Genomic DNA, 8,956 nt, shown 5'->3' with positions numbered 1-8,956 from the left:
TTGGGGGTGGTCACGAATTAAAGTCCTTTTCGCTCTAGGACGCATATTTAAGGAGATATTAGCAAAATAAGTTTTTCATATAAAAATTTCAATTTTTTTAAGTTTTGGGTGGATTTTTCAAATTTTTGAGGGTGGTCACGAATTAAAGTCCTTTTCGCTCTAGGACGCATATTTAAGGAGATATGGGCAAAAGAAGTTTTTCCTATAAAAATTTCAATTTTTTTAGGTTTTGGGTGGATTTTTCAATTTTTTGGGGGTGGTCACGAATTAAAGTCCTTTTCGCTCTAGGACGCATATTTAAGGAGATATGGGCAAAAGAAGTTTTTCATATAAAAATTTCAATTTTTTTAGGTGTTGGGTGGATTTTTCAATTTGTTGGGGGTGGTCACGAATTAAAGTCCTTTTCGCTCTAGGACGCATATTTAAGGAGATATGGGCAAAAGAAGTTTTTCCTATAAAAATTTCAATTTTTTTAGGTTTTGGGTGGATTTTTCAATTTTTTGGGGGTGGTCACGAATTAAAGTCCTTTTCGCTCTAGGACGCATATTTAAGGAGATATGGGCAAAAGAAGTTTTTCATATAAAAATTTAAATTTTTTTAGGTTTTGGGTGGGATTTTCAATTTTTTGGGGGTGGACACGAATTAAAGTCCTTTTCGCTCTAGGACGCATATTTAAGGAGATATGGGCAAAAGAAGTTTTTCATACAAAAATTTAAATTTTTTGAGGTTTTGGGTGGATTTTTCAATTTTTTGGGGGTGGTCACGAATTAAAGTCCTTTTCGCTCTAGGACGCATATTTAAGGAGATATGGGCAAAAGAAGTTTTTCATACAAAAATTTAATTTTTTTTAGGTTTTGGGTGGATTTTTCAATTTTTTGGGGGTGGTCACGAATTAAAGTCCTTTTCGCTCTAGGACGCATATTTAAGGAGATATGGGCAAAATAAGTTTTTCATATAAAAATTTAAATTTTTTTAGGTTTTGGGTGGATTTTTCAATTTTTTGGGGGTGGTCACGAATTAAAGTCCTTTTCGCTCTAGGACGCATATTTAAGGAGATATGGGCAAAAGAAGTTTTTCCTATAAAAATTTCAATTTTTTTAGGTTTTGGGTGGATTTTTCAATTTTTTGGGGGTGGTCACGAATTAAAGTCCTTTTCGCTCTAGGACGCATATTTAAGGAGATATGGGCAAAAGAAGTTTTTCATATAAAAATTTCAATTTTTTTAGGTTTTGGGTGGATTTTTCAATTTTTTGAGGGTGGTCACGAATTAAAGTCCTTTTCGCTCTAGGACGCTTAGTTTAGGAGATATGGGCAAAAGAAGTTTTTCATATAAAAATTTCAATTTTTTTAGGTTTTGGGTGGATTTTTCAATTTTTTGGGGGTGGTCACGAATTAAAGTCCTTTTCGCTCTAGGACGCATATTTAAGGAGATATGGGCAAAAGAAGTTTTTCATATAAAAATTTCAATTTTTTTAGGTTTTGGGTGGATTTTTCAATTTGTTGGGGGTTGTCACGAATTACAGTCCTTTTCGCTCTAGGACGCATATTTAAGGAGATATTAGCAAAATAAGTTTTTCATATAAAAATTTCAATTTTTTTAAGTTTTGGGTGGATTTTTCAATTTTTTGGGGGTGGTCACGAATTAAAGTCCTTTTCGCTCTAGGACGCATATTTAAGGAGATATGGGCAAAAGAAGTTTTTCATATAAAAATTTAAATTTTTTTAGGTTTTGGGTGGATTTTTCAATTTTTTGGGGGTGGTCACGAATTAAAGTCCTTTTCGCTCTAGGACGCATATTTAAGGAGATATGGGCAAAAGAAGTTTTTCATATAAAAATTTCAATTTTTTTAGGTTTTGGGTGGATTTTTCAATTTGTTGGGGGTGGTCACGAATTAAAGTCCTTCTCGCTCTAGGACGCATATTTAAGGAGATATGGGCAAAAGAAGTTTTTCCTATAAAAATTTAAATTTTTTTAGGTTTTGGGTGGATTTTTCAATTTTTTGGGGGTGGTCACGAATTAAAGTCCTTTTCGCTCTAGGACGCATATTTAAGGAGATATGGGCAAAAGAAGTTTTTCATATAAAAATTTAAATTTTTTTAGGTTTTGGGTGGATTTTTCAATTTTTTGGGGGTGGTCACGAATTAAAGTCCTTTTCGCTCTAGGACGCATAGGTAAGGAGATATGGGCAAAAGAAGTTTTTCATATAAAAATTTCAATTTTTTTAGGTTTTGGGTGGATTTTTAAATTTTTTGGGGGTGGTCACGAATTAAAGTCCTTTTCGCTCTAGGACGCATATTTAAGGAGATATGGGCAAAAGAAGTTTTTCATATAAAAATTTCAATTTTTTTAGGTTTTGGGTGGATTTTTCAATTTTTTGGGGGTGGTCACGAATTAAAGTCCTTTTCGCTCTAGGACGCATATTTAAGGAGATATGGGCAAAAGAAGTTTTTCATATAAAAATTTCAATTTTTTTAGGTTTTGGGTGGATTTTTCAATTTTTTGAGGGTGGTCACGAATTAAAGTTCTTTTCGCTCTAGGACGCTTAGTTTAGGAGATATGGGCAAAAGAAGTTTTTCATATAAAAATTTCAATTTTTTTAGGTTTTGGGTGGATTTTTAAATTTTTTGGGGGTGGTCACGAATTAAAGTCCTTTTCGCTCTAGGACGCATATTTAAGGAGATATGGCCAAAAGAAGTTTTTCATACAAAAATTTAAATTTTTTTAGGTTTTGGGTGGATTTTTCAATTTTTTGGGGGTGGTCACGAATTAAAGTCCTTTTCGCTCTAGGACGCATATTTAAGGAGATATGGGCAAAAGAAGTTTTTCATATAAAAATTTCAATTTTTTTAGGTTTTGGGTGGATTTTTCAATTTGTTGGGGGTGGTCACGAATTAAAGTCCTTTTCGCTCTAGGACGCATATTTAAGGAGATATGGGCAAAAGAAGTTTTTCATATAAAAATTTCAATTTTTTTAGGTTTTGGGTGGATTTTTCAATTTTTTGGGGGTGGTCACGAATTAAAGTCCTTTTCGCTCTAGGACGCATATTTAAAGAGATATGGGCAAAAGAAGTTTTTCATATAAAAATTTCAATTTTTTTAGGTTTTGGGTGGATTTTTCAAATTTTTGAGGGTGGTCACGAATTAAAGTCCTTTTCGCTCTAGGACGCATATTTAAGGAGATATGGGCAAAAGAAGTTTTTCATATAAAAATTTCAATTTTTTTAGGTTTTGGGTGGATTTTTCAATTTTTTGGGGGTGGTCACGAATTAAAGTCCTTTTCGCTCTAGGACGCATATTTAAGGAGATATGGGCAAAAGAAGTTTTTCATATAAAAATTTCAATTTTTTTAGGTTTTGGGTGGATTTTTCAATTTTTTGAGGGTGGTCACGAATTAAAGTCTTTTTCGCTCTAGGACGCATATTTAAGGAGATATGGGCAAAAGAAGTTTTTCCTATAAAAATTTCAATTTTTTTAGGTTTTGGGTGGATTTTTAAATTTTTTGGGGGTGGTCACGAATTAAAGTCCTTTTCGCTCTAGGGCGCATATTTAAGGAGATATGGGCAAAAGAAGTTTTTCATATAAAAATTTCAATTTTTTTAGGTTTTGGGTGGATTTTTCAATTTTTTGGGGGTGGTCACGAATTAAAGTCCTTTTCGCTCTAGGACGCATATTTAAGGAGATATGGGCAAAAGAAGTTTTTCATACACAAATTTAAATTTTTTTAGGTTTTGGGTGGATTTTTCAATTTTTTGGGGGTGGTCACGAATTAAAGTCCTTTTCGCTCTAGGACGCATATTTAAGGAGATATGGGCAAAAGAAGTTTTTCATATAAAAATTTCAATTTTTTTAGGTTTTGGGTGGATTTTTAAATTTTTTGGGGGTGGTCACGAATTAAAGTCCTTTTCGCTCTAGGACGCATATTTAAGGAGATATGGGCAAAAGAAGTTTTTCATACAAAAATTTAAATTTTTTTAAGTTTTGGGTGGATTTTTCAATTTTTTGGGGGTGGTCACGAATTAAAGTCCTTTTCGCTCTAGGACGCATATTTAAGGAGATATGGGCAAAAGAAGTTTTTCCTATAAAAATTTCAATTTTTTTAGGTTTTGGGTGGATTTTTCAATTTTTTGAGGGTGGTCACGAATTAAAGTCCTTTTCGCTCTAGGACGCATATTTAAGGAGATATGGGCAAAAGAAGTTTTTCCAATAAAAATTTAAATTTTTTTAGGTTTTGGGTGGATTTTTCAATTTTTTGGGGGTGGTCACGAATTAAAGTCCTTTTCGCTCTAGGACGCATATTTAAGGAGATATGGGCAAAAGAAGTTTTTCCTATAAAAATTTCAATTTTTTTAGGTTTTGGTGGATTTTTCAATTTTTTGGGGGTGGTCACGAATTAAAGTCCTTTTCGCTCTAGGACGCATATTTAAGGAGATATGGGCAAAAGAAGTTTTTCATATAAAAATTTCAATTTTTTTAGGTTTTGGGTGGATTTTTCAATTTTTTGGGGGTGGTCACGAATTAAAGTCCTTTTCGCTCTAGGACGCTTAGTTTAGGAGATATGGGCAAAAGAAGTTTTTCATATAAAAATTTCAATTTTTTTTAGGTTTTGGGTGGATTTTTCAATTTTTTTGAGGGTGGTCACGAATTAAAGTCCTTTTCGCTCTAGGACGCATATTTAAGGAGATATGGGCAAAAGAAGTTTTTCATATAAAAATTTCAATTTTTTTAGGTTTTGGGTGGATTTTTCAATTTTTTGAGGGTGGTCACGAATTAAAGTCCTTTTCGCTCTAGGACGCATATTTAAGGAGATATGGGCAAAAGAAGTTTTTCATATAAAAATTTCAAAATTTCAATTTTCAATTTTTTTAGGTTTTGGGTGGATTTTTCAATTTTTTGGGGGTGGTCACGAATTAAAGTCCTTTTCGCTCTAGGACGCATATTTAAGGAGATATGGGCAAAAGAAGTTTTTCATATAAAAATTTCAATTTTTTTAGGTTTTGGGTGGATTTTTCAATTTTTTGGGGGTGGTCACGAATTAAAGTCCTTTTCGCTCTAGGACGCATATTTAAAGAGATATGGGCAAAAGAAGTTTTTCATATAAAAATTTCAATTTTTTTAGGTTTTGGGTGGATTTTTCAAATTTTTGAGGGTGGTCACGAATTAAAGTCCTTTTCGCTCTAGGACGCTTAGTTTAGGAGATATGGGCAAAAGAAGTTTTTCATATAAAAATTTCAATTTTTTTAGGTTTTGGGTGGATTTTTCAATTTGTTGGGGGTGGTCACGAATTAAAGTCCTTTTCGCTCTAGGACGCATATTTAAGGAGATATGGGCAAAAGAAGTTTTTCATATAAAAATTTCAATTTTTTTAGGTTTTGGGTGGATTTTTCAATTTTTTGGGGGTGGTCACGAATTAAAGTCCTTTTCGCTCTAGGACGCATATTTAAAGAGATATGGGCAAAAGAAGTTTTTCATATAAAAATTTCAATTTTTTTAGGTTTTGGGTGGATTTTTCAATTTTTTGGGGGTGGTCACGAATTAAAGTCCTTTTCGCTCTAGGGCGCATATTTAAGGAGATATGGGCAAAAGAAGTTTTTCATATAAAAATTTCAATTTTTTTAGGTTTTGGGTGGATTTTTCAATTTTTTGGGGGTGGTCACGAATTAAAGTCCTTTTCGCTCTAGGACGCATATTTAAGGAGATATGGGCAAAAGAAGTTTTTCATACACAAATTTAAATTTTTTTAGGTTTTGGGTGGATTTTTCAATTTTTTGGGGGTGGTCACGAATTAAAGTCCTTTTCGCTCTAGGACGCATATTTAAGGAGATATGGGCAAAAGAAGTTTTTCATATAAAAATTTCAATTTTTTTAGGTTTTGGGTGGATTTTTCAAATTTTTGAGGGTGGTCACGAATTAAAGTCCTTTTCGCTCTAGGACGCATATTTAAGGAGATATGGGCAAAAGAAGTTTTTCATATAAAAATTTAAATTTTTGTAGGTTTTGGGTGGATTTTTCAATTTTTTGGGGGTGGTCACGAATTAAAGTCCTTTTCGCTCTAGGACGCATATTTAAGGAGATATTAGCAAAATAAGTTTTTCATATAAAAATTTCAATTTTTTTAAGTTTTGGGTGGATTTTTCAATTTTTTGGGGGTGGACACGAATTAAAGTCCTTTTCGCTCTAGGACGCATATTTAAGGAGATATGGGCAAAAGAAGTTTTTCATACAAAAATTTAAATTTTTTTAGGTTTTGGGTGGATTTTTCAATTTTTTGGGGGTGGTCACGAATTAAAGTCCTTTTCGCTCTAGGACGCATATTTAAGGAGATATGGGCAAAAGAAGTTTTTCATATAAAAATTTCAATTTTTTTAGGTTTTGGGTGGATTTTTCAATTTTTTGGGGGTGGTCACGAATTATAGTCCTTTTCGCTCTAGGACGCATATTTAAGGAGATATGGGCAAAAGAAGTTTTTCATACACAAATTTAAATTTTTTTAGGTTTTGGGTGGATTTTTCAATTTTTTGGGGGTGGTCACGAATTAAAGTCCTTTTCGCTCTAGGACGCATATTTAAGGAGATATGGGCAAAAGAAGTTTTTCATATAAAAATTTCAATTTTTTTAGGTTTTGGGTGGATTTTTCAAATTTTTGAGGGTGGTCACGAATTAAAGTCCTTTTCGCTCTAGGACGCATATTTAAGGAGATATGGGCAAAAGAAGTTTTTCATATAAAAATTTCAATTTTTTTAGGTTTTGGGTGGATTTTTCAATTTTTTGGGGGTGGTCACGAATTAAAGTCCTTTTCGCTCTAGGACGCATATTTAAGGAGATATGGGCAAAAGAAGTTTTTCATATAAAAATTTAAATTTTTTTAGGTTTTGGGTGGATTTTTCAATTTTTTGGGGGTGGTCACGAATTAAAGTCCTTTTCGCTCTAGGACGCATATTTAAGGAGATATTAGCAAAATAAGTTTTTCATATAAAAATTTCAATTTTTTTAAGTTTTGGGTGGATTTTTCAATTTTTTGGGGGTGGACACGAATTAAAGTCCTTTTCGCTCTAGGACGCATATTTAAGGAGATATGGGCAAAAGAAGTTTTTCATACAAAAATTTAAATTTTTTTAGGTTTTGGGTGGATTTTTCAATTTTTTGGGGGTGGTCACGAATTAAAGTCCTTTTCGCTCTAGGACGCATATTTAAGGAGATATGGGCAAAAGAAGTTTTTCATATAAAAATTTCAATTTTTTTAGGTTTTGGGTGGATTTTTCAATTTTTTGAGGGTGGTCACGAATTAAAGTCCTTTTCGCTCTAGGACGCATATTTAAGGAGATATGGGCAAAAGAAGTTTTTCATATAAAAATTTCATTTTTTTTAGGTTTTGGGTGGATTTTTCAATTTGTTGGGGGCGGTCACGAATTAAAGTCCTTTTCGCTCTAGGACGCATATTTAAAGAGATATTAGCAAAATAAGTTTTTCATATAAAAATTTAAATTTTTTTAGGTTTTGGGTGGATTTTTCAATTTTTTGGGGGTGGTCACGAATTAAAGTCCTTTTCGCTCTAGGACGCATATTTAAGGAGATATGGGCAAAAGAAGTTTTTCATATAAAAATTTCAATTTTTTTAGGTTTTGGGTGGATTTTTCAATTTTTTGGGGGTGGTCACGAATTAAAGTCCTTTTCGCTCTAGGACGCATATTTAAGGAGATATGGGCAAAAGAAGTTTTTCATATAAAAATTTCATTTTTTTTAGGTTTTGGGTGGATTTTTCAATTTGTTGGGGGTGGTCACGAATTAAAGTCCTTTTCGCTCTAGGACGCATATTTAAAGAGATATTAGCAAAATAAGTTTTTCATATAAAAATTTCAATTTTTTTAGGTTTTGGGTGGATTTTTCAATTTTTTGGGGGTGGTCACGAATTAAAGTCCTTTTCGCTCTAGGACGCATATTTAAGGAGATATGGGCAAAAGAAGTTTTTCATATAAAAATTTAAATTTTTTTAGGTTTTGGGTGGATTTTTCAATTTTTTGGGGGTGGTCACGAATTAAAGTCCTTTTCGCTCTAGGACGCATATTTAAGGAGATATTAGCAAAATAAGGTTTTCATATAAAAATTTCAATTTTTTTAAGTTTTGGGTGGATTTTTCAATTTTTTGGGGGTGGACACGAATTAAAGTCCTTTTCGCTCTAGGACGCATATTTAAGGAGATATGGGCAAAAGAAGTTTTTCATACAAAAATTTAAATTTTTTTAGGTTTTGGGTGGATTTTTCAATTTTTTGGGGGTGGTCACGAATTAAAGTCCTTTTCGCTCTAGGACGCATATTTAAGGAGATATGGGCAAAAGAAGTTTTTCATATAAAAATTTCAATTTTTTTAGGTTTTGGGTGGATTTTTCAATTTTTTGAGGGTGGTCACGAATTAAAGTTCTTTTCGCTCTAGGACGCTTAGTTTAGGAGATATGGGCAAAAGAAGTTTTTCATATAAAAATTTCAATTTTTTTAGGTTTTGGGTGGATTTTTAAATTTTTTGGGGGTGGTCACGAATTAAAGTCCTTTTCGCTCTAGGACGCATATTTAAGGAGATATGGGCAAAAGAAGTTTTTCATACAAAAATTTCAATTTTTTTAGGTTTTGGGTGGATTTTTCAATTTTTTGGGGGTGGTCACGAATTAAAGTCCTTTTCGCTCTAGGACGCATATTTAAGGAGATATGGGCAAAAGAAGTTTTTCATATAAAAATTTCAATTTTTTTAGGTTTTGGGTGGATTTTTCAATTTTTTGAGGGTGGTCACGAATTAAAGTCCTTTTCGCTCTAGGACGCATATTTAAGGAGATATGGGCAAAAGAAGTTTTTCCAATAAAAATTTCAATTTTTTTAGGTTTTGGGTGGATTTTTCAATTTTTTGGGGGTGGTCACGAATTAAAGTCCTTTTCGCTCTAGGACGCATATTTAAGGAGATATGGGCAA

The sequence above is a fragment of the Haematobia irritans genome, chromosome 3 (genome assembly GCF_050003625.1).
Source record: "Haematobia irritans isolate KBUSLIRL chromosome 3, ASM5000362v1, whole genome shotgun sequence".
NCBI lineage: Eukaryota > Metazoa > Arthropoda > Insecta > Diptera > Muscidae > Haematobia > Haematobia irritans.
This window is presented reverse-complemented; position numbering follows the sequence as displayed.